Source organism: Anabrus simplex, chromosome 5 (assembly GCF_040414725.1).
Source record: "Anabrus simplex isolate iqAnaSimp1 chromosome 5, ASM4041472v1, whole genome shotgun sequence".
Taxonomy (NCBI): Eukaryota; Metazoa; Arthropoda; class Insecta; order Orthoptera; family Tettigoniidae; genus Anabrus; species Anabrus simplex.
In genome coordinates, this window is record NC_090269.1 from 363,833,327 (window position 1) to 363,859,812 (window position 26,486).

A 26,486-nucleotide genomic window follows, 5' to 3' on the forward strand; every position below is an offset into this window, starting at 1 on the left:
AATCCCTACCTTTACAAAATCACACACCATTTACCCAATTCCACCCACTCCACTATTTACCCAATACCATTACTCCCCTCACCATTAATTTTATCATACTATCTCAATCCAGTGCATATCATCAAATTATTAAGTACGCTTGCCCTAGACAAACATCACTATTCCAATCACCTATCCCCGTGTCCACCCTCTAACTCTGCTTCTTTCATTTTGCTCTCACAGGACTTTTTTACCGCACATAGATACCTGTTCAACTCGCTCCCGTTTTCCCACTGCTTGATAATCCGTCTTAAAATAGCCTGCTCATCCCCTCTTCCCAATAGTTTCCGATGTTCGGCACTCAGTAATCTACTTCTTATCTTACTTGTTCCTTCACAGTCACTTAGTAAGTGAAAATCGTCATTCACTGACCCACATAGTATACACACTGTCTTGTCTCTACCTAGTAACCATCCCTTGTTTTTATGCAATCCCAAAATCCACCACACCATCCCACGCCTATTTAACCTGTCAACGTGCGGTATCTAATATTTATCCCTGTTACCTCCTTTATTTTAATTAAATCATTCTGCGAATTTCTCAGTCTAGTTTCCCCCAATAATCTCTCTCTATGAATGTACCTAATCCTCCGCTCAAGCACCGTCATCCCTCTGGCTTCTGTCTTCGTCCAAACCAACCCCCACAGATGCCATAATCCTATCATCTCCAAATATCCCTTAATTTTTTCTAGTCAGCCGCCTTTATACATGCTCTTTCGTTGTTGTTCATACGCGGCCTGTAATACTCTCCCCCTTTCCTGTCTTTTTAAATTCATCCAATATCTAACTATTCTTTTCACACACTCAGATTCCAGATCCTCCCCACACATTAATTCTGCCACTGCATTAGCTGTGCATCTCGGCAGACCCATCACTCTCTTACCAAAACTACTAATAATAGTCTTAATTCACCTCTTTTCTCAACCAACCCCCATACTTCTGCGCCATACAAAACCTTCCCGAAAATCACCGATCTTAACACTAACCTAAGGGTTTTATAACTAATACACGGATATTTAGCGAACAAGTTTTTGACTGAGGCTAGGGCTGCCAACCCTCTGCTTTTCGCCCTAATAATCTGATCGTTCCAGTTTCCTTTACTGTTAATAATGACTCCTAAATATCCCAACTTCCTTACTTGTTCCAACCTTTCTTCCTGCATGACGCATTTCCCTTCCACCCCTTTTCCTTTGTTTCCCTGGGCTACTAGCATTTTAGATTTATTCCCATTAATTCTCAAGCCCCATTTCTTCGCAAAAAGCGACATTGCATTTAAAGCTCTTTGCATCCCTCCTGAAGTTAGAGTCATCAATATCACATCATCAGCAAATATCAGTCCCGGTACCTCTAACCCATTAATTACCGGCACCGCCCAATTGCTGGCCCAATGCCCCTCCAAGATATCGTTAATAAATAAAATAAACAAAATTGGCGATAATGCACATCCTTGCTTTAAACCCACCTTAGACTCCAAGGGTCTGCTCAATCTACTGTCTCCCAATTTTACACAAAACCTGACTACCCTATATATACCCTACACTGCCCTCAACATCTTTTCCGAAACTCCCAAACTACCTAATTTCTCTAATAGAGCCTCTCTATTCACCTTATCGAACGCTTTTTCAAAATCTATTGCTGCCACATAAGCCGTACTTCTAGACAGGCTCCTATACTTTTCTAAAACGGTCTTTACTATCATTATAATATCCAATGTTCTTTTCTTTTTTCTAAATCCTCCTTGGAAATCTGTCAATATTTAATTTCCCTCAGCCCATTCACTTAACCTGTTCGCCAACACCCCCGTATAAATTTTACTTAAGGAGTCTAATAGAGAAATTCCTGTATAATTGTTCAAACTGTTCCTACTACCCTTTCCCTTGTATATTGGACATACAATTCCTGTTTCCCATTCCTTCGGGTACTTACCCCCTCATAGATCTTATTGAATAGTTTAACTATGCCCTCTATCATTGTCTCATTTTTACTAATTTCTGTCCAAAACTTGTTATTTATCCCACTACATCCCCCCGCGGACTTGCCCCTGACTCTTCTTATCACTCTCAATGTTTCTTCCTTTGTTATTTCCTTGTCCAATTCATAATTCGACACTCTCCTATTCCTCCAAATTACTTCTTTCCCCGTCCCTCTCCACCTTTCTTCCCCCTTATCACCGAGTAATTCGCCAAAGTACCTCACCCACTTAACTTCCTCAATGCTCATTTTCTCTACATTCCTTCCCCCCTTAATTATTCTAGTAATCTTTTCCCATACTTTTTCAATGCTGTTTGTCTTACAATCTTTATTTATAGCTTCGATTTTTTCCTCTAACCACGCCTTTTTTACCTCACAAATTTTCTTCTTGTACTCCTTCCTCAATTTGCAGAAAACCTCCCTTTCTGCGCTCCCACCTTTCTTTCTATACTCTCCTAACGCACCCAGCACCCTTCTCCTCATTCCTTCACACTCTCTATTAAACCATTCTTCACACTCTTTCTTATTTCTCCTTCTACATTCTGCCTTCTGCGCTATCATCTTTATTGGATGTAGCAGCAATTCCAAGGCTTTATCAATATTATTCTCCTCTAATGCACCTACCCACCCATATTTCAGAAGTTGTACTTCCTCTTTTGCTACCCGATCCCAATCCCGTCCCACATTCTTTGACCATTTACACTTATTATAATCACCCCCTTGTTTATTCTTCGTCTCCGCTTCCTTCCTTATACACTTCTCTTCCCCACTTTTCAACATAACCCACACTGGGAAATGGTGTGATTCAATCCAGTCTCATATTTCCATTCTTACAATATCCTCCATCACTACTTCCTAGCTTAAAACCATATCTATCACACTACCTCCCCTATCAGTAACATATGTCAATTTCCCCGTACTGTCACCCTCCATCCATCCATCCATCCATCCATCCATCCATCCATCCATCCATCCATCCATCCATCCATCCATCCATCCATCCATCCATCCATCCATCCATTCAGAATATACAAATTCCCCGCAGCGCACATCTCTAGGAGCTTCTCCCCATAACTGTTTATCATTTTATCCTCACTCCTTCTACTTTTCAACATACATATACCATCCTCCCTACTATATACTGGGCTCTGTTCCACTATTCTCGCGTTCCAATCTCCGAATAACAACATATCCTCTTCTCCTGCAAACTTCCCTCTTATCCTACTAATATCCACCAATAGCGCTTCAAAAAGTACCTATTTGCATATGCTGAAATACTAGGATGGCAATAAACGAACGTTAGATTTATGTTCTTCCCCCTTCCCTCAATCCCTCCCATATTCAATATCAACCATATAGTTTCTATCATATCTGTCTCTATATCCTCTACCATTTCACTAATTTCTTCCTAATTAATACTATCATCCCTCCTGGTGCGCGTCCCTTACTCCCCTCCTTTCTTCTATATTTATATTTAATCAGAAACCCCTTCCATGCTATATCCCTCCCTGTTTCCAGCCACGTCTCCAAGAGTGCCACCACATCGAAACTTTCTATTACTTCCCGAACTTTCTTAATTCCTAATTTGCTTATTAATCCCTCAATATTCAGACATACTATTTTCCAATATAGTTATAATTTTCCCTCCCTCCCTTCTAAGTATCCTTTTTTAGCCTTACTCCTTGTAGTTCTCACCCCTTCATCCCCTAACACCATTCCTCCTTTTTTGCCGACCTATTCCGCTCCACGCCTTCCGTATCCTCCATTCCCTTACGGACTTTACCCCAAAGGTCTTTTAAACTCCTACTTCTTCCCTTGTTCATAACTGATTTATCTTCCTGTCTATCAGACTTCTTAAGTCATTTCCCGCTCACTAAACTACTGCACTCTGTTCTCGCCGTTTCTTGCTGCTCACCCTCACTCACTCCTTCACTGTTCTGATCTTCTATGTCCACACTGCACTGTCCATTCTCACCTGAGTTGATCTCCTCTCTCTCTTCGGCTCCACTCCTCGTTGTTACTTCTTTCTTCCTACCATCTTGCCTTGTCATCTCTCCTCCCTCGGCACTAACACGATCGTCCATCTCCTTCAACTTCGCCACTGAGTGCTCCCTCACCCATCTTCCGTTTGTCACCACCAACCTCTGGCCTCTTATTCGTGCCTTTAGTACCTGATATCTCGCTCTCTAAAGGTGCCTAATCAGTATCTTCATATTTTCACTTCCTTCCTTTCGCATGTCTCTTTTCACCCCTACTTTCTGGCCCTGTAAATTGTTGCCGTTTCTTATCACAATTTCTGCCATTAGGGTTGGGAAAACGTTTACCCTAATTGGCCTCCGCCCTTTTGTTCTTCCCACTCTCTCCACATCGTCAACGTCCACGTCACTGAAGTTTATCTTCATCCTATCCCGTATGACCTCTACCACCTTAGCAATCAGTTCAATCTTGCCTTCCCTCTCACCTTCTTCCACACCATATACAAATATGGCTTTCTTCATTCTCCTCATGCCTGTACCCCTCTGCTTCTCTCTTCATCATTATCACCTCCTCTTCCAGATGTTTCACTTTCCCTCTTAATAACTCTATTTCTTTCTCATTGTTGTCCACTCTCTTGTTCGATTCCTCAGTCTTCGTTTCCAGCCATTTCTTCATGTCTCCTATCTCCTTCCTCTGCTCCTCCATCATGTCCTTTATTTCTTGTACCGTATCCCATTGACACTTTTCCTGTTTAACTTCACTCACTACCACCTTAAGTGCTGCCAAGTCCTCCATGTTGAATTTTCCGCTGGTATTTGGGCCTGGGTTCAATTCCAACCCCCCAATAACCAGCAGCACTGCTATCACTGTCGCTACCAGCACCGCTTCCCCCATTCTTATTCCTTCTTTTCTTAACACCCGTCCATTCTTGATCTCCTTCCTCTGCTTCACCTGCTATTTCCCACTCGCGGCCCGGTACTGCTCAATACCGACCATGTTTACGGCACGCACTGCATCACGCGACTTCCATAAAAGGTAATACATACATTGTAATGAATAATTATTACAGTATTAATTTATTTATTAACACATCAATAACAGGGTATATCCCGAATTACAATGGATGGTACAAAATAAATTCAATATATAAATGGTACCTATATGTACAAATAATATACAAAAATTAAAAAAACCAAGATTGCCATGACTAAATTAATAATCATTTAAACATATTTTCAATAAAACATACACACATATAAAATATTAAAGTTAAAGGAGAGGAAACAAATTAGGAGAGAAAAAAGAGAAATATTCATAAGAATAGTAAATACACAAACACATATACATCGGAAAAATAATAGTGGCATTACATACGTCATATTTAAGTGCTGAACTAATTTCCCCCAATAATTCATTGTAATGTAAATATTGTGTTAACATTTTTGAATATAAAGGAAGTGATAAAGCAAAATCTATTTGTCTGCTGTCTAAAGATATTCTGTTATATACTTCACATATTTTTATAACAGGTGAATTTTATGATGCGAGGTGCTTAAGCAGGGGCAGTAAAATGTTTGTCTCAAACGTAGAGTTACCCTCTTGGTACATAAGTTGATTCTTTTAAGAAACAGTTGGTTATCTAATATTCAATTAACTGTCTTATAAAGAAATATCTGTTGGGCTAATATTCTACGTGTACTGAGCTTCATTAAGCCAAATTCATTTAATCGAGTTCTATAATAAACTCTTTGATTATATAATGATTGGTTATATTTTTGAAATATAAATATCGCAGAAATTTGTTTTATATTATTTCTATTTCGTTAACTGTTCACATGTACTGTGGATCCCACACTACACATGCATATTCAAGTTTACTTCTAACAAGATGACTGAATAAGTTTTTTAAATTGTATATTCATCCCTAAGGTCTCGAGTATTTATAATAATAAACCCTAATTGTTTAAATCCATCATTTGTAATTTTATGAAAATGACTTGAATGAAAGTTTTGAATCAAGCATAACACCCAGATCGTTTACTAAATTACACCTCTGCAAGATTTCACCATTTATACTGTAATTATGCACAGTCACATTTTTATTACGAGAAAATGTGATCACAAAAATTTTAATATTGAAAAAAGGCCTGTTTGCAACACACCATTTGTAACAGTTGTTCAGATTGGCTTGCAATTCCATAGCATTATCATAACCAGTAATTTGCTTATAAATCTTTAGGTCGTCAGCAAAGAGTAAGCGTTTTGAATATTTTATTACTTTCGGTAAGTCATTTATAAATAATAAAAAGAACAATGGACCAAAGTTTGAGCCCTGAAGGACTCCCGAATTAACTTTGAATTGGAATGAAGTCTTTTGTGCGTAAGATACAAACAATTTTCTGTCTGACAGATATGAAGAAATTAATTTCAGGAACTCAGAAGATAAACCAAATAATGATAATTTACTCAAAACTATACCATGATCAATTTTATCAAAAGCGTTTGCAAAATCAGTATAAACTGCATCGATAGGAAGCCCTTCAGTTATTGAATCAGAAATATCCTGAATAAAGTTCATAAGATTAGTCGTAGTAGAACGCTTGGGATAAAACCCATGCTGAAATTCTGATACTGATGGTTTGATATGATTAAATATTCAAACATAGAGTATTTGTTCAAAGAGCTTCGCTGGAGCACATATTATTTGAGATAGCTCTGTAGTTCTCAATTTTCGAACTATCACCAGATTGAAGGATCTCAGGAAATATTTGCGTCTTTGAAATTAAATTATCTATGACACATAGTGGAACCATTAGCACCCCTGCACATCCTTTAATAATATAAGGAGGTATGTAATCAAATCCCGCCGATTTAGGTGCCTTAAGTTTTGTTACTTCATCTTTGTACTCATCTTCGCGTATAGGACCCATCTGTAAACTGTGAGCAGTAATCATTGATACTGACTCAGAGGCTATATATAAAGAAGGATGGGGTGCATAAACAGTTTGAAAATAACATGCAAACGCGTTGGCTATTCCTTGCGCAGTTACCAAATAGTTTCAACCATATGTCATACACTGTTTGAACAAACTATTATTTCGTTTACTTTTTATGGAACCCCATAAGGTTTTCGGGTCCTTTTTATATTATTCTGTGGCTGTAATATATACAATTTATATGCCTTTGCAATAAGTGTCATAGACTGTTTTCTTAACTGTTTGTACTTGTGAGCACTGTATTCAGAATGCTTCATGTGCTTCCTGTGAGTCCCCTTTAATTTCAACATTTTAATTATATCTAATGTAAATTCTTGCTCACTGTCTTTTTAGGAACATATTTTGTGAAAATGTTATTAAGAACTTCATAAAAATAGCTTACTGCATTATTAAGGTCTTCATTCATTAGTAAATGCTTCCAGTAATATTTTTGTAACGATGCATACAATTCATAAAAATCGGCCTTCTGGAAATTGTAAATGCTGACAGGTAATATTTTGATTCGCTCAATGTTAACAACCAGTTCAAAATATAATGCAGGATGAATAGAATCCTCAGACACAAGGGATTAATCTCTTCTGAATACATTAATATTTCCTATATAGTTGGACAGGACTAAATCAAATGTTTTACCGCAGGCATTTGTTTACGTTATTAAACGAATTCAGATTGAATAAAACAATAAAATTAGCCAGAGTAAGGTATTTTGGTCCACAGTTAAGTAAATTACAGTTACTATCAATGATCAAGGGTAAGTTAAAATCACCCGTTATAATAACATTATAATGTTGTATGAACTCGATGTTTTCAAGTAGACCTACAGCAAAAAATTATTATAAGTTTCTAAATCAGAGTTTGGTGGAAAGTAAACAGTTACCCCGAGATATACCTTTTTTACCTAAAATTAATTTAACAGAGACACATTCGATGTTCTCTACATCAAGTTATACAAGAACAGATTTAAAAGTATTAGCAACAACTATCAAATCACCACCACCCCTCTTATGAACACGATCCCGCCGAAAAACATTATATCTTGTATAAAATATTTCCCCATCATATACGCTCTTCGTCAACCATGACTCTGTCACCATGATCACGTCATAATTACTACCAAGGACACTTGTGTATATGTCACTTATTTTGGTGTTCAACCCTCTAACATTCTGATACAGTGGCGGCTCGTGGGGTGTAAGTTTGGTGCAGCCCAACACTCGCGTCTGCAGTAAACTTGTAAATTTTGAATAGGTGTGTTGGATACTCTAGCTAGGTGGAAATAAGGGATCGGGGTGATCTTTTGGTAAGATAATGGTCTACGCTCAGTGGAATACCAGTAACATTTAGCGATCATGTAAAGAACCTTGGAGTACCGGTAGTATTCGATAAATATTTAAGTTGGTCGGAACATGTCACAAAAATTTGTCGGAGAGTATTCTATTCATTACATTATGCAAAACGGATGAGGGACTTACTTCCAAGAAACACAAGAAAATTATTAGTACAGAGTCTAATATTTCCAATATTTGACTACGGAGATGTAGTTTATAATAGTATGAGCTAAACACTTTCATGTCGACTACAGCGAGCCTACAGTGCTTGTGCTCGATTTGTATTAAATATCCCAATCCAAACTCATATTAGCCCTTTCCTCTCCCAGCTGTCATGGCTAAGATTGACTGAACGACGTAAATACCACGCTGTTTCCCTTCTCCACAGTATTCTGCAAACAAGCAGACCAGACTATCTTAGGACAGACTTTAAATACCTCTCCCCTTCCGATAGAGCTCCCACAAGGTCATCCAAACGTTCCCTCTTGTCCATTCCCACTCACCACAGTAACTCGTACAACAACTCATTCATACCTGCTACCATAAATTCCTGGACTCAATCCCAGCTGAAATTAGAGGCATAGGAAATTCGAGGCTATTTGAAATGTTTAATGTGGTATTCAAATATGTAAAAAGTAGATTTCACTAACGTAAAAAAATAATAATTAGCTCTTAATTATCAATAAGGATACAAAATTCTAGAGGTTAAGTAAATTAATGTGCCGGGCTGAGTGGCTCAGACGGTTAAGGCGCTGGCCTTCTGACCCCAACTTGGCAGGTTCGATCCTGGCTCAGTCCGGTGGTATTTGAAAGTGCTCAAATACGTCAGCTTCGTGTCGGTAGATCTACTGGCACGTAAAAGAACTCCTGCGGGACTAAATTCCGGCACCTCGGCGTCTCCGAAAACCGTAAAAGAGTAGTTAGTGGGACGGAAAACAAATAACATTATTATTAGTAAATTAATGTTAGTGATTTTTAAAAATATATGTAAAAAATGATTTTATGTACATTATTCTGTAAATTGTATAAAGATGTTGTATAATATGGTTTGGCATAATAGCAGGCTTCATAGCCTGAGCCCCGCCATATAAGAAAGGCAATAAACCAAACTAAACTAAACTACAAATATCCGCTGTATAATTTTCATGCACTTACTTTAAAAAACACAATGTAACTATAAAATTAACTAAAAAACAAATATTACTCACATTCGGTAACGTCTATTGCTTGTACGTTAAATCTATTCTTCGGTCCTTTGAAGCAGCGAACTTGTCAATGATGTCATCGTAAAAGGGCATTGTATCCATCAAGTCGCTGAGCAGTGACTTCTCCAGGGATATGGTTGCCAGCGCAGTCAGCCTCTCCTGCGATGTTGAATTCCTTAAGTAGGTTTTTATCCGCTTAAGGCACGAAAAGCTTCTTTCTACTGAGGAGCTGGTAGACGGTATGGTAAGTAACAAAATAATTTATACGCTTCTTTAAAAACGTCCCTGAGTTCATTTTTATTGAGCGACAGAATTATTTCCTCCAAACTGTTGTTTTTGTAGGTTGAATCAGAATAGATAAACTGAAGTTCATTTTTTAACCTCTGTGTGTCAAATGTCGTGGGATAAGAGATTTTTAAGTTCTCTAGAGCATCAAGAGGGAGGATTTTAGAAAATTCTTCAAACTTAGAGCTATCCCCTAAGCAAAGAAATTGGAGCTTCTGCATATCTTGAAATCTTGTATCAATCTCTACGGAGACTAAATCCAGTATCTGAAAATAAAGCACTCGATACTTTAGAAAAATTTCACTTTCTGTTTTTAAGCCAGAATGTCTTTTTAGTTCAATTTTGGTTTTCTTCTCAGCCGTACGAAAATAGGTTTTAAATGTTTCTTCATTCCTTTTACCTAGTATCAGTTGCCGTGTGGTGCTTATTTTTGAGAGGCAGAAGTAAACGTCCAGAGACTTCTTTTGGAGCACGTTAAATAATATATTAGCAAGCTCAAAAATGTCATTGAATACTATTGATAAAAATGTGAACTGGAAGCTATTGAAGTTATTAAACAACCCTTCTGATTGACGAATGGTTTTTTCGTCTGACTGGAGATCGTACATGAGTCTTTCAAAAATTTCTCTCAATCCCTCCCACTCCTCGACAACCACGTTCAAAAGTTTCCCATGTGACGACCAACGTGTATCCACACCAGATGGTATTCTCTTCGCAATTACTGAATCAGCGACGAAAGTTCTTTTGGCTGATGAATGAAAAAATGAAGGAATACCACCAAGACTCGCAAAAAAAATACGGCACTCTGATATGTTGGTGATACTTTGCTTTACCACTAGATTTAATCGGTGTGCCAAACAATGTACAAATAATGCTTGAGGGGCATCTTCCTTTACCTTAGTTTGAAGACCATTTAGATGACCTGCCATGACACTCGCTCCGTCATAACACTGGGCAATCAATTTGGTTTTGTAGGAAAATTCACTCAAAACAGTCTGCAGCAAGCTGAATAAAGTAATCGCTGTACGGTCCGAACTAACGTAAAAAAACCAAGAAAGCGTTCAACTAGCGCACCTTTGTGGGTAATATACCGAAGTATCACCGAACACTGCGATTTCTTTGTGATATCAGTTGTATCGTCGACCTGAACTGAAAAGAAAGAAGTTTCTAAAATTTCTTCTTTCACAGCATCCCTAATGAAGGTATAGATGCAGTATTAACTCACATTGTATAGTTTTTGATTCTGCGCCAAACACTTTCTTTATAGAAGCGTAATGCTGCTGCATTTCTAATGAGCTGCTGGAAACTAGAAGTTTCAACAGTTCTTTGAAATTCCCTCTATTTAAGGAGGAGTCGCTCTCATCATGGCCTCTAAATGCCATTTCCTGCTTATAAAGAAATAAAACTGCATCGATTGGTAATCGCATGAAAAGTCTGTTAAGCCTCACATTCTCATTAAATTTTGTGATGTATAGACGAGCATTTTCTCTTAAAGCGTCAGCAATTTGATTCTGATTCTTCTTAAGTTCTTCAAATCCCACGGCATTTTTTATATGCTCCGAGGAACCTTCGTGCTTTTGGAAGGACCTAGTAGCACAGGACATATTTTCAAATCCTGTGTGATTCCAGACTCCCTGTTTCACTCCAACAATAAGACAAGGCCAACAGAAGAGTTTCTGCAAATAATGACTACCGCATAACCACGGATAAGTACTATACCACGATACCTGGAAATTCCGTGTGTGCATCTTTCCGGAGGCAGTACCTGTTACTTTCTGATAAGTAAAAACTGGCTGGGGACGATTGCTTGATAACATTCCTTTTTTATCCTCCTCCTTCCATTTCGAAAACGGAGTTTCTCTTAAAATGCAAACTAAATCCACGGAGGGTTCCATGTTAAAGCACGCCTTGGAGGGAACACTATTCTTTTGCACTATAAGAAAAGATTTAAATACTATAATATAAGTACGACCTCGCACGCTACATATTTATATCCCTAATAATTTCAAACGCACTTCCTCCCCAAACATCCATACGACAATAATTATTCTACGCTTCACACAGTAACTATAAAAACGCCAAGAGCTCACCGCGTGAGCTGTGCTACTAAATGCTCTTCAAATGCGCTTATGTTATTTACAATTCACTCACAATTAATCCGCCACACGGCCACGATTCACATGATAACAACGGACATTTATTTTCACTATAAAAGAATACTCCGTGCACCACACGTTCAAATTTATAAGAAGCTTCTTGTTACAACTGTTGTAACAATAGCCACAACTCTCGCGACAAAATATTTATTTATTTATTTATTGGTGACAAAAGGTCCCATGAGCCTCTGGCACGTGATAGGGACAATACAGTACATACTTTTTTAAGGCAACACAATAATTACATTTCATATACAATGGCTTTTCTGTAAAGTGACATGTACTTTTTTTTTTTTTTTTACATGTTAGGATCATAATTTTTCAGAAGTATATTCAGATATTGCATGGCTGTAATATACTAAATATGGACAATATATATATTATTGTATTAATTAAAGCAAGTTATATAGATATTATATTAAGATATCTGTAAAAGAGTAATATTCCTTCAGTTTTTTCTTAAAACATATAACCGATTTACAGTTCTTTATAACAGGAGGCAACACATTATATTCCCTAAACATTGATGATATACTAGTAAATGTGTCTTTGTTTGATTGTGTTTTAGTGTGAGACTGAGATACTAATATTGGCAGCAGTGCTGTAGGAGCCCGCATGTGTTCAACCTAAGCAGAGAGGGCGGGTTACACGTTCGGGTGGGTTCGGATAATATCGTCCCAGCTCGAGCCAAGCAGCCGAATATCCCAGAGACTCGCTGGGCTGCACCACGCCAAATACATCCGTATGCGTACTCATGATAGTCTTGAGCGTTGTCATGGCAACCGTTGTGTTACACGTCACAAGTCAGCCCGCACTGCTGTTACCATTGAGAGGGCTGCACTCAGTCCGCAACACTCGTAAAGGAAGCGAACAGCGGTGCTTGCCTAACTATGAGCCCTACGCCTGTTGAGTAATCACAACATATAAAGCGCACTCTTCGATCTTTTAAACGAATATGTTTTAAACAGAAAACATAGGGATGCAGAAAATGATAGACAATTGGTTTGAGAAATGTTAGTGCAGCCGGGCTGTACCTGATGCACTTGAAAAGCCGCTACTGTTCTGATAGTAAAATGATAAAAATTTATTTGTTATAGCCATCTACATTATATCAAATTCTTAACATCATCAATCGTTCTAAGATTATATACCTAAGTGTCACTCGCTTTCTTCCTAACTTTAATATTTCCTGCATTATCCACCCACAAATATGCAAAATCTCTCTCCCTTTTTACTTTTCTCGCCTCGCTGAAAATAATCCTTCTGTTTAAAGTGAAATTTTGGTTGATATAAGTAGGCCCCCAGAGGTAAGTCCAATGTCAGCACAGTTCAAGTTACGTTTAATCTTACGCCTCTGGAGAAACATATCCCTGTCAAATCTTCTAACAATTTTCACAATAACTCCTGCGTGGGGCTGACTTACTGGCTTTTTAAACCTATGACATGTGTTAATCGTATTATCAGTCACAGGAACATCTAGTGCCAGACCTACATTTTTCACTAAGGAGATATCACATAACTATTTGGCGTTTCAAGAATCCCATGTATTTCCAGTGTATTCCGCCTTCCATATTGGTCTAGATCATCTATTTTTTGCTGCCAGTTGCTGATCTTGTTCTTTAATGCACAGTTCTCTGATTTAAGGCTCTCAATAAATTCCTTACCTGATTTCAGTTCGTCTCTATGACTCTTGAGTAGTGTTAGGGACCTATGCCTACCCGGTATAGGTATAACCAGTTGATCACATAATAAACACTCACAACAGCTATAAAATAAACACTATATTACGAAAACACAATTTCACACATTACAGTGTCCGCCATACTTGTTTCTTTTTTTTTTTCCAAAGATCACCATAACAACAGCCAAACACTCATAGTGTAAACATGACATACTCCCACCTTTTGATACCAATCAAAACACAATGTTTACAGACAGAGGCGAGAAGGTATTTTAACTCTTCTTCCACTCCTGGTGAAGTTGCGGCTGCCGAGACTTAATGTCTCAGGAACCGTGTCACTGGGTAAGGCCATCTCCTCACTCCCACCTTCAACCTCCAATAGATAAAGGTGCCTCGTAGGACGGATGAGTTCTCCTGTGGATGTCTTCACCCGAACTACCCTGATCACTTTGTCTTTACCTGGAAATATAGCTGTCACTCTCCCCAGGGGCCAGTCGATTCTTCTTTTGTCATCACTACCAATGATGACCACATCTCCTACCTTCCAATGCCGATCAGGCTCCTTGCCCGATGGACCGCACAGAAGGCTACCCAGATATTCCAGTCGGAATCTTCTCCTCAGTTCATTCCTCAGCTGTTGAAGGTACTGAAATCTTCTTGAGAGACTGACCTGATCTAGTTTGTCTAAATCTGGAGTACCAACCATGGGAATGTCCTGAAGAAACATTGACGGAGTTAGAGGTACCAATTCATCACGACTTTCTGAAATGTAGGTGAGGGGTCTGGAGTTAATTACGGATTCACAATCAGCAATAACAGTCAACAGTTCCTCATATGTCAAGATAGCCTTGTCTAAAACACGCCTTAATAGTTTCTTGACCATTTGCACAATGCGCTCCCAGAATCCACCCCACTATGGAGCTGAAGGAGGACTAAACTTCCACTCTATTCTAGTAACCGATGTTTCCGCGCCTATTTTTTTCCAATCAATGTTGCCGAACAATTTGTTAGCCCCAGCAAAGTTTGTCCCATTGTCACTATAAATCACACGAGGCCTGCCTCGTCGGGCTATGAAGCGCCTAAGGGCTAGTAAAAACCCTGCAGTCGACAAAGTCATTACTAGTTCAAAATGGACTGCTCGAACAACTGCACATGTAAATATCACAATCCAAGCCTTGTCTTTGGATTTTAGAAATAGTGGTCCAGCAAGATCGACTCCTACCACTTCAAATACACCTGCATCTCTCACACGATCTTCTGGAAGGGCTGGCGTTTCAGGAACTGATTTTTTCATTTCGAATCTTCTACATTGTATACATTTCCTGATGACTTTGCGAATTGTTCTTCTTCCCTTTGGTATCCAGTAGTGCTCCCGCAGTATGGCGAGTAGAATCTGAACACCAGCATGAGAAGCTCTCAAATGGTGTTCTCTGATTATCACCTCAGTCAGAGGGTGATTTGATGGCAATAAAACAGGTGTACGGAAATCGTATTCATCCTTCCTGTTGGTGATTCTTGTCTTAACCCTGATGAGGCCCAGCTGGTCTTTGAAAAGGCACAATGTTTGTTGGTTGTCCCTTTCAGTAAAGTTCTCTTCTTGAACAATTTTCAACAGTCGTCTCTCCGCCATTGAAATTTCCAAATAATCCAATTCAGAAGCAACATTCTGCTGTACGCCCTTTCTCGCGTTGTTGATGAACCGCAGCATCCAGGCCACCATTCTGACGATTCTTGAATACTGAGAAAAGAATCTTAAATACCACTGCTTTCCTTGGGAGACAAGCATAGTAGTCGTAACAAGGCCTTTTTTTCCTTTCTGCATTGACCTCCTCTTCATTAATTTCTACAACGCGCGGTGGCCAACTGTTCTCTTCCAACTTTAACCTAGCGGGTCTCTCCCACCAACGAGAAGAAATCAGCTGCGAAGTAGAGCAGCCTCTCGAAGGTAGGTCTGCTGGGTTGTCTGTGCCTGGTAGATGAAACCAACACTTAGGATTAGATAATAATCTAATTTCTTTCACTCTGTTAGTGACGAACACTCCCCAAGCTTCTTCTCTTCTTATCCAACATAGCACAGAAGAAGAGTCACTCCAATAGTACTCTGGGATGTCCGTCAGATTCAGACTTTCTTTCACAGAAAAAGCGAGACGTGAACCTATAGTGCAGGCTAATAACTCCAGTCTCGGTATCGTTATTTTCTTTAAGGGGGCTACCCTTGATTTTGCTGCGACCAGTCGCACTTCAAACTCTTTTCTATTGAAAGATCTTAAAAAAATAACGGCTGCATAAGCCACTTGACTGGCATCACAAAATACATGCATACTCCATGACGATTTGTCCTCACAACTAGAAAATCTTCTAGGCACTTTAATTTCAGCAACAGAGGACAACTCCTTCAACCACTTATTGAATTTGATTTGGGTGTCTTCACTTAACGGACTATCCCAACTTACTTTCTCTCTCCAACTTTCCTGTAGTAAAACCTTAGGTACAATGGAAACCGGACACGTAAAACCAATTGGGTCAAAAATACTTTGAGTCATTGACAAAACTGTCCTCCTTGTGAGAACATCAGAGTCATTCAACTTCACCATTTTACATGACAAAAGATCAGCTACGGGGTCCCACAACAAACCCAAAACAGGTGTCACTTTAGGTACTTCATCTTCCAGAGTCAACCTGGTGTACTCCCACCCTCTTAGGTCAAATTTTCCTTGCAACAGTAGCTCCCTCGACTCATCCACAAATTGTTTAAGTTCTTCTTCTGTGTTCACGGAAGTGACGCAGTTGTCCACATACAGAGATGTTCTCAGTTTATCTGCGGTTTCACGGAAGCACGAATTGTTCTTTAAATGAAGATCCAATACCGCTCCAATAAGAAACGGACTGCAGTTAACTCCAAAAACAACCCGTTTGTGGCGGTATATTTTAAGAGTTCGCTCAGAAAAATTCTCCCACCACAGGAATTTCAAAAAGTTTCGATCCCTTTCAGCGACTGCGATTTGAAGAAAGGCCTTCTTTATGTCTGAGATCACGCCAATCCTGTTTAAACGGAACCGATTCAAAGTAGATGGAATTACTTCTAATAGATTAGGTCCCTTCTCCAGATAGTCGTTGAGTGAAAGTCCTCCTTTCGATTTACATGAAGCATCAAACACCGGCCTCACTGCTGTAGTCGATCCTTCCTTAAAAACTCCTCGGTGCGGTAAAAAGTACCCAGCATCCTGAGAGCTTTCTTGGCCAACTTCTTCAATTATCCCTTCATCTTGCCAGTCATGGAGCACCTGCTGGTACTTCTCAAAATTTTCTTCCTTGATTAAGCGGTGTGTTGCAGAAACCAGTATTTTTAATGCAACATCCTTGTTGTCTGACAATAGCTGCTGATCTTCTTTCCATGGAAGCGCGACTTCATATCGCCCTTCCTCATCTATCTTAACATTTTCTTGGAAATGTTTCAATGTTGCCATTTCAATCTCCTTCTTCGACAACGTCTCGGTCGGATCACAAATTCCTATGCTTTCAAGTTCCATAGTTCACCCAAAGAAGCCGTTCTCACAAACAGAGAGTTCACCATAGACACTGTGTTAAAGTTCTCAGTTGTCTTCCAGAGCTGTCCCATCACTGTCCAACCAAATGTGGTCCTAACAGCAACCAAACCAGACCTCAACTTGATTGTTTCCCCGGTCAATAAACTTCCCACGATGTCTGCACCAATGAGTAACTCAATCTCCGATGGCTCTGGACCATAATCAGAGAGCCAAATTTTCTTTTCTCTGATCTCATCCATCCAAGGACCCCCTTTTAAACGTGGGATTGTACCACAAATTACCTTTTGTCCCAGCACCTTAATGTTTTGAGAAATTGAATGACGTAGGTTGACAATAGCTATCTCATAGAGGTTATGATCATTTGCACCGATTGAAGCACCCCCAAAAAGCTTGTGTTCAATTTTTTCAGTCTTTGATGGAATATACCCCATTTCCACGGCAGTTTTCTCCAATAGATAGGATCTCTGCGAGCCTGTATCCAGCAATGCCCGTACAGTTCTTTCTTTCCCTTGATGATTTAACCTAACTGCAAGAGTTTGTAACAGTACTTCCGAAACATCACTGGTTTGGGTGTTAAGGGTTACAGTTGGGCCACCTGACAACTTTGAACCCCATTCTTGGTTCTTCTCATCACCCTTATAACCCCCTTTATTTACATCTAATTTGGGACACATAATAGCCTCATGTTTATCACTGCACACGAGACATTTTAGTTTCGTAATGCAATTAGCAGCCCTATGTCCCACCTTCAGACATGAAAAACAAGCTTTATTCTCTGACAACCTTTTATGTTTATCCCTTAAGTTCCATTCTTGAGCCAGATGACACCCTTTGCTGTCATGTGATTTATTACAGAAGACACACTCCAGACTGTTTCCTTTTCCAGCGAAAAGTACATTAGCAGTAGCTAAACCTTGCTCCTCCCGCTCCCGTTCTTTAATCTTAGCACTTCTCGATTTATTAGATAGTCCAAAACCAGCTTGAGCGAATGTAATTCTCTCTTCACTCTCTACTTCACCCTTCAGAAAACCAAGTAACGCGGTCAGTTTATCAGCATGTCCATTATCCTGATCCGTTTTAGTCGTTGATGAACTCATCATCCAGACACGTAATACTTCCTCAGGCAAGCAAGATTCTACTAACGGAAAGAGCATCGAGCCGTACTTATCTCGAGTAACGCCTATTGATTCTAAAGCTCTCAGCTGTGCTTCTAACTTGTCGTATAAGCTAGCAAGCATAGGCTTCTCCCTTGTCTGAGAAACATTTTTTACTACAAGATTTATGAGCTCCCTGACATAGAATTCTGTCAATAAATCTTCTCTTCCAAACCTACCCTTAAGGGATTCTACAGCCTTAGAGTAATTTTCAGCAGTGGGGGGGGGGGGGGGGAACTGGTAACTAAATCTCTAGCTCGGCTATCAACCTTCGTGGACTGGATTAGGTATTGAAATTTATCTTCATCCTCAATTTCAGAGTCCTCATGGATGCGCCGAAATTGTCCCCAAAATTCCAACCAATTCCTAACCTCCCCATCGAATTTCACGAGTTCTGTCTTTGGTAATTTCAATTGCCTTTTGTTTTTACTCTCAGCTGATACAGTTGATCTACCTGACACTACTTCCAACACATTGGCATTATTAGCTTGTTACCACAGGGCATATTTTTGTCTTGCATCATCTAATTTGTCTCTAAAACTGTCTATAGATTCGTACTCACGGTCATACTCGTCGTCTCCTTCTCTTTCTAGCAACAAATCTAACACTTTTTCGTCCAACGGTGCCAGTTCCTTTCCTAACCTTTCCAATTTATTTATCAAGGATTGCAACGTGTCTTCATGAATGCCGTCTTGTTTTTCTTGACTTAAATTTTGCAAGAGCAAATTGTACGTTTTCGTAAAAGTCGCTCTAACCGGCCTCCGAGCTTTCGTTAACTTCTCTATTTCAACACAATCTACAAGTTGTGTAAATTAATACGTATCCTGGCAGGGTCGCCACAATTTGTTAGGGACCTATGCCTACCCGGTATAGGTATAACCAGTTGATCACATAATAAACACTCACAACAGCTATAAAATAAACACTATATTACGAAAACACAATTTCACACATTACAGTGTCCGCCATACTTGTTTCTTTTTTTTTTTTTTCCAAAGATCACCATAACAACAGCCAAACACTCATAGTGTAAACATGACAAGTAGAATAAGTTTTTCCTCCAGTTTCTCATGAACCGAGTTCAGTGATTTACCGAGCTCTACCTCAAGTTTCTTACACGATTCCTTAACTTCTTTACTAATTGAAAGGAGAAGTCGGTATATCTCGCTTACATTCGGCACATTTTCTACAACTTTACTGCCCTCGTGATCACTCACATTACCACGGGGAATTTCCTCACAATTACTACAAAACCACATCTCATCACTGGATCGCAAGTTTTTCACATACTCTTTCGTAAGATTTACACATGCACTATGAAATAGATTACTGCATAACTTGCACTGGATTTTTCCATTTACGTCCTGACGTGCCACAGCTTTTGAACAATTTCTACACACACGCATTTTAAAACAGGAAATACTTGTGCTCTGTATAGATAAACTTTCGTAATGTTGGCTGTACTCGTTGCAATACAATACACTTTTACTCCTTGGAAACAATGAACACTGAAGTTGGTAGTAGTTTGTCACAATCGATAGTTCACTTGACGCCACAGAAATGTTAACACTCTATGTTGGTAGCAATTTAGTAAACACTGTTATAGATTGCACTGAATTTCCCTACAGTTTAAAAACTGATTTACAGCACTTAATTGAGCTACAATTGAAATATTTTACGTCAGTTTAAACATTAGTATTTACAGTTTGCAATAATTGCATCATTTTCAGCCAAACATCACTATATCCACTATAAAATCTTGAAAGCCTAGAGCATACGTCACTGCCTGCCTACCGCACCTTTACCAAGTACGGTACCTTAACAGTAGCCATACTGTCCCGTACTGTGGATGAAAGTTTTCACACGAAAATATACTCTATAACAGGGATGGCGAACCTTTTCCAACTAGTGTGCCATTTGAGGTCGGGTTTATTATTCTTAACTGTCTACTGTGCCACTTGTTATTACACATGTATATATTGTAAAATAATACATTTTATTGAATGTTTGGTGGTCGAATTTTGCCAGTAGCGCAAAAATACTTAGTAGCCATCTCATTTATGTTATGTTCATTTCTTGTCTTCAGTAAGATACGAGAAGCACTTAGATCTGAAGTAAAACGGTTTCCAACTGTTTACTTCACAACGTTCATTGTAGAAAACGGCTGCTTGCAGGCGTATGCTGACCCAAACATGATAACTGCAAATGTCTTCATAGCCGAAAACATTTGTGGCAGGCAGTTCCACTGTTCAAATATTATGTTTTCCGGTTTCTGAGAGAATATTCACCATCAACAGCACACTCGATTTTCACCATTGCTTTACCAAGGTGTACGAATTTATTTACCCATGCAATGCTTTCTCGAAATTCAGTCAACTCCATTTCTAAATTTTCAATATCTAACCAGTCCAAAAACTGACATTAGGCCTTACCTCACTCATTTGTGTGATATGAGGTTTTGAAATAAAGTGCGATAGTTTCTCCAAATCTCGAAATTGGGATATTCTCTTGGCAACTATTTGTCTTACAAAATTGAAAACAATAAACAGTTACTCACGAAGAATAATTACGTGATGCTGGCAACCACACATATGCCAAACTTCACTAGTCGACCGATGTAGATCGGAGAATGGCTCGTCCGCCGCGTCTGACGTTTATTTCACTTGGCTTCCGGACTTATCAGTGTTGCAGTGTTGCCATAATACACGTCCGAATGGAAGTAGAATTTAGGTTTTCATTATTTATTGCTTAAACCTGAAACACTACGACGTTACGATACACGAGATATGTATAGTCTATAGTACAAGACGTACATAAAATAAGGTAATATGTACATGTGGTGTGCCACCGAAATCGTGTTCGCGTGTCACCTAGTGACACGCGTGGCATAGGTTCGCCATCCCTGCTCTATAAAAACTAGTAAAACCATAGAATTCACACAAAATTTAGCACATGTAATAAGACACTAATTCCATTGCTCAATTGAAAAGTTGGTGGTATTTGTTCTGGTCTGTTTAGTTTCACTTAAAGTTCGAAACGCACCATGATAAACATTTAACCAAGTTTCAATAAAAAAATTCCTAACATTTGGAAAGCTTCAGACGTAGTTGGTACAGGCTCTTCCATGACGTCATGACTGCTCTCTTCTTCTTCTTCTTCTGCTTCTCCTCCTTCTCCTTCTTCTTCTTCTTCTTCTTCTTCTTCATTGGTTGGATTGGAATTTTGTAGTACTTTTTTGCAGAATCTCGTATCCTGGCACATCTCCACACACTGCAACTTCAGTATCAACAGATAAAAAATACACGTCATAACTGACATCAGTCACTACTTTTTGTCAACACTCAGCTTCCACGTGCATTTCTAGTTCTTCTGGAACAATATCTGATTTTAAAAAAAACCTGCTTATCTGAAACTGTTTGCTCACATTACAAGGTTGACGACTTCGGGATGGCGAAAGGGGAAGTTTTCCGGTGACCAAGTGCGGATGCCCGAAGGCAGGTGGTGGTCAAGGACATGCCGATCCTACACTTACTGACGGTCACAGTGATAAAGGTTAAGTCTGTTGACAATAGCAACTACCTGACCATAACTTGGAAGCTGCAATAGAAATTGAGAATTCTTGGGAATTATTTGAAGGCTTCAGTTCGTGGAACCGTTACCGGTAATAAAGTAACTTGTGATAAAATCGTGACTTCGAATTATCCAAATTTAAACTTTGAAAATTCGAATTAAATGCGATTGTTTTGTTTTGATTAGAACAGGAATTTCAATGGAAATAAACTTTTATTCGAATTATCCAATTATCGAATCAGCCATTGCCGAATTAACCAGAGTCCACTCTGTATAGATTTGGGTATTCTTTTAAGCGCCAATGGAGTTTCATTTTCCACCGTCAAATGAACTGAAGAAAGAAAAACATTAGCGGTTATTGTTTCAAGGCGTTGTAGAAAATTAGATTTATATATTAAGCATAAAATATGACTCATTCTAAAATGATAAAATTCAGAAGGCCATAGATCATTAGCATGACAATAACCTAAAAGTGTAATTGTGCTATTGTTTCTGTTTCTAGGTAATACTGTGGCATATACCATGGGCTGTTACTCCATGATCATGTTTGCCCAGGTTGTTCTCACGCTCTACTTCTGCCTGAGTATCCTCTGGATTGCTCCAGATATCTCAGTGTGGCTGCACATTGCTTGTAGCATTTTATTTTCGTTCGGATTGTTTATGATGTGTCAGTTCGCCTACAGTGTTCGTCAACAGGTAATTAGTTTTAAGAAGTTTGATTTTTAAGCGAAATTCTTGAATAGTAATGCCTGGGTCATGATGTAGATATATCCAGACACGAACTCGAAACTGTCCTGTAACTGTTCCTCCGTCATACTGCCCAGTAGTGGACATTAATACGGGGCTGGCCAATCCTTGGCTTTCATTACAGCTCAAACTCTGTGAAGAAAACTGTCTACCAGATGTCGGAGTGTCTCTGGAAAAATGGCAGACCATTCTTCCTGCAGCGCTGTAGTGGCGTAGGTAGTGATCTAGGTCGTTGTGGTCTGGAGTGAAGTCGCCTTATAGTTCATTCCAGAGATGTTTGGTCAGGGTTATGGATTGGCCAGTCCCTTTACGCAACTTGATTTTACGTAGACAAATTCCTTTTTATAACAAGGAGTGTTATCAAGCTGAAACACACAGTGCTCATTTCGGAACTGGTCTTCTATCATAGACAATATGCGGATGGTCAAAATCTCCTTATATCCTTCCAAATGAACGTGCTCAGTAGTATTACGAGAGGACCAAATTACTTAAATGAAAAACACCCCCCACACCGTCACCCCTACCGCCCCCAAATTTCATTGCAGACATTGTAGAAGCTGCCATGTACATTTCGCCCGGCATTCCCTACACCCACATGCTACAATCTAGCGTGATACGTCTGTTCAAATCACGCGTCTCCACCTTGATACGTTTACAGAGCAGTGGCGGCGCTCAGCGCTCACCGACGAAATGTGCGGTTTAATGGTCAGGTGCCTGGGCCTCTAACGTCAGTCCTCACATTTCTCGGCTCCCGGTCATGGACCAGCTACACGGCTTTGCAGAATTCTCCACTGATGGTATCATACTATGTCTTGTGATACAGTGCTGGACTGTTTCCGTCGGTCAACACAGATGGCACACCCAGCTGTATTGTGTATTTCTGTTTCAACTTCATAAACAGGTTCCTGACAGTCGACATAGCGACTAGAGAAGGGTGGAAATGGTTATGGCTGATTTCTTACCGATGAGTAGAGCCCGGATTATTCTATTCCCATGTATGTAGCTACAAGAAAAACTAAAATATTGGCGAATCACACTAAAAGGACTATTATTCCAGGAGTTTAAAGTTATATATTTTTACATATTTCGAAGCATAGTAAATATTTTGATAAGTATTACATGTTTTCAATATTTTTAAGGATATAGCGCATTTGAAAGAAAACACATTTTTTTCACTCATTTTACATCGATTTGTATGTTTAGTCCTCAGCCCGAAGGCTGGTTGTATCCTCAACAGCTCCGCCATCAGCAGTCATAGATGGCCTAGGCATCACTTAAAAGGCGTACTAGGGAAATGAGGAGTGAAGTAGCTTCCCGTTGCTTTCCTCATACATCGATTTTAAGTTTCTAAATTAAACACTTGAAAATAATTTTAAAAGCCTGAACGTCTCTAACACACACACACACACACACACACACACACACACACACACACACACACACACACACACACACACACACACACACACACACACACACACACACACACACACACACACACACACACACACACACACACATATATATATATATATATAACTTGTCCTGACTGATTGACTGATTCATCATCGCCGAGCCAAAACTACTGGACATAAAGAAATGAAATTTTGGGAATACATTCATATTAAGATGTAGGTGCTCGCTAAGAGAGGATTTTTGGATATTCCGTCGCTAAAGGGGTGAAAAGGGGGATGAAATTTTAAAATGAGTGTTTCTATATCTCAAAACTTTAAAAGTTTACAGATGTAAAAATTGGTATTTAGAACTTTAAAAATAAGGAAACACGTATTTTTTTGTTTTCAGAAAATCCCAATAGGAGGGGTGAAAAAGGGCGAGAAAGGGGTTGAGTGCCTTTAATCAGGATACCGGTACTTATATCTCAGAAACTGAACGTATTACAGACCTGAAAATTTGTACATTTGATCTCTTTTAAAGAAACACGTATTTTGTTTGTTTTTAGAAATTCCAAATAATGGGAGGGTGAAGATGGGGGGAATTCTTAAAACAAGTGTATCTATATTTCAAAACTTTGAAAGTTCACAGATGTAAAAATTGGTATTTAGAATCTTCATTAAAAATTAAGAAATACGTATTTTTTTGTTTTCGGAAAATTCCAATAGGAGGGGTGAAAACGGGTGAAAAAGGGGTTGAATGCCTTTAATGAGGATACTTATATCTCAGAAACTGAAGATATTACAGACCTGAAAATTGGTACTTTTGATCTCTTTTAAATATAAAGGAAAACGTATTTTTTTGTTTTTGGAAAATCCAGTTTATGGGAGGGTGAAAAGGGGGTGAATTTTTAAAATGTGTTTATCTATATTTCGTGATTAAAGGCATTCAGTCCCTTTTTCACCCCTTTTCACCCCTCCTATTGGGATTTTACGAAAACAAACAAAACACGTGTTTCCTTATTTTTAAAGATATTCTAAATCATTAAAAGTAATAAACTTCATTGTTAGGTTCCGTATTGAGTTGAGACTATGCTTAACCCTTTCCGGCCCTTAACGCCCGAAAGCGCCCGACTGTTCATTTAGCCTTCCGGTCCTTAGCGCCCGAAAGCGCCCGGCTGCATTATCTGCATTCGTCTGCGATCTGTGCGATAGTTTTTATATTTTTCTCATCAGTGAAATGTTTATAAGGCATTTATGAACACGCAGTGCAATCTACAAGTCTTAGGAAATAAAGGAAGAGAGATAATCTGTCTTGACGTTGCCTAGACAACGGTCTTGAACTTCCGCGAGCGCGGATCAGCTGTTTCGTTCGTAAACATGGCGGGATTGAATATCGCGTATATTGAAACTGAGCTGAATATGGGCGAAAAAAGTGACACAGAATCCTTGAGTAGGGGTGCAGGTGATTTTTTAATGAGTGAATAATATATCAACGAAGATAATTTTAGTGATAACAGTGATATGAATGAAAACGAATATCGATAAATCGGACCTGATGGCGATGCCACGGCAATTCAGGTAACACAAATATTACGTTTCGTTACTCCGAATGATTAAATGGATGATATTGAACCTGCGCATAATTCGGAAAGAGTATTAGGGAAAAGAGATTGATTTTTACGTATGTTAGGAGGAGAAAAATTATTCAGTGACATAGCCTATTGCGCATATAACAATGCAGCCTTCAAACAGTCGCATTCCGGTAAGATAAAAACAGAATGGGAAGACACTTGCCCAGATGAAATAAAATCTTATATACATGGGCATCATTCCACTTCCAAAATCACGTGATTATTGGTTTTGAGGGATTCAGACAACATGGGAATGTGACAAATGCAGACTGTCTCTGTGTCGAGTATCACGAGGAGGTGGGGGGGGGGGTTGAAAAACATATTATGACTCAATAAACAGAGAAATGGATGTGATGGTATATTTTCTAATGTTACTGAAAATTTGAATTCATTGTGATCAATAGTTTTTACTGTATTTAACTTTTTCTGAAACAATACGGCCTGTTTCATTTTTTGCTAAATAATAGGTTGAAACCTGGGGATAAGCGGAGTGAAAATGCGGGCGGGAAAGGGTTAAAGTAAATACAAAATTTTAATATTCCACCTTCTCAATACAAAAAAGTCATTTGATGTTTTTACAAAAACATTACAATGACGTTAAAAGGTACTAGTTTCGGTCCACTGTGGACCATCATCAGCCTAGCCAAATTACAACAGTAAAAGACATAGTGATAAAAATAGTATGGAGAAATGAGAGAGGATCTAGAAGGATGGGATGGTGGTGGAATGACAGATAAAAGTGAAAAAACCGTATTTGCGAATAATGATAAAAGTAACAGAAGTGTTCACAATGACAAGTAAAATC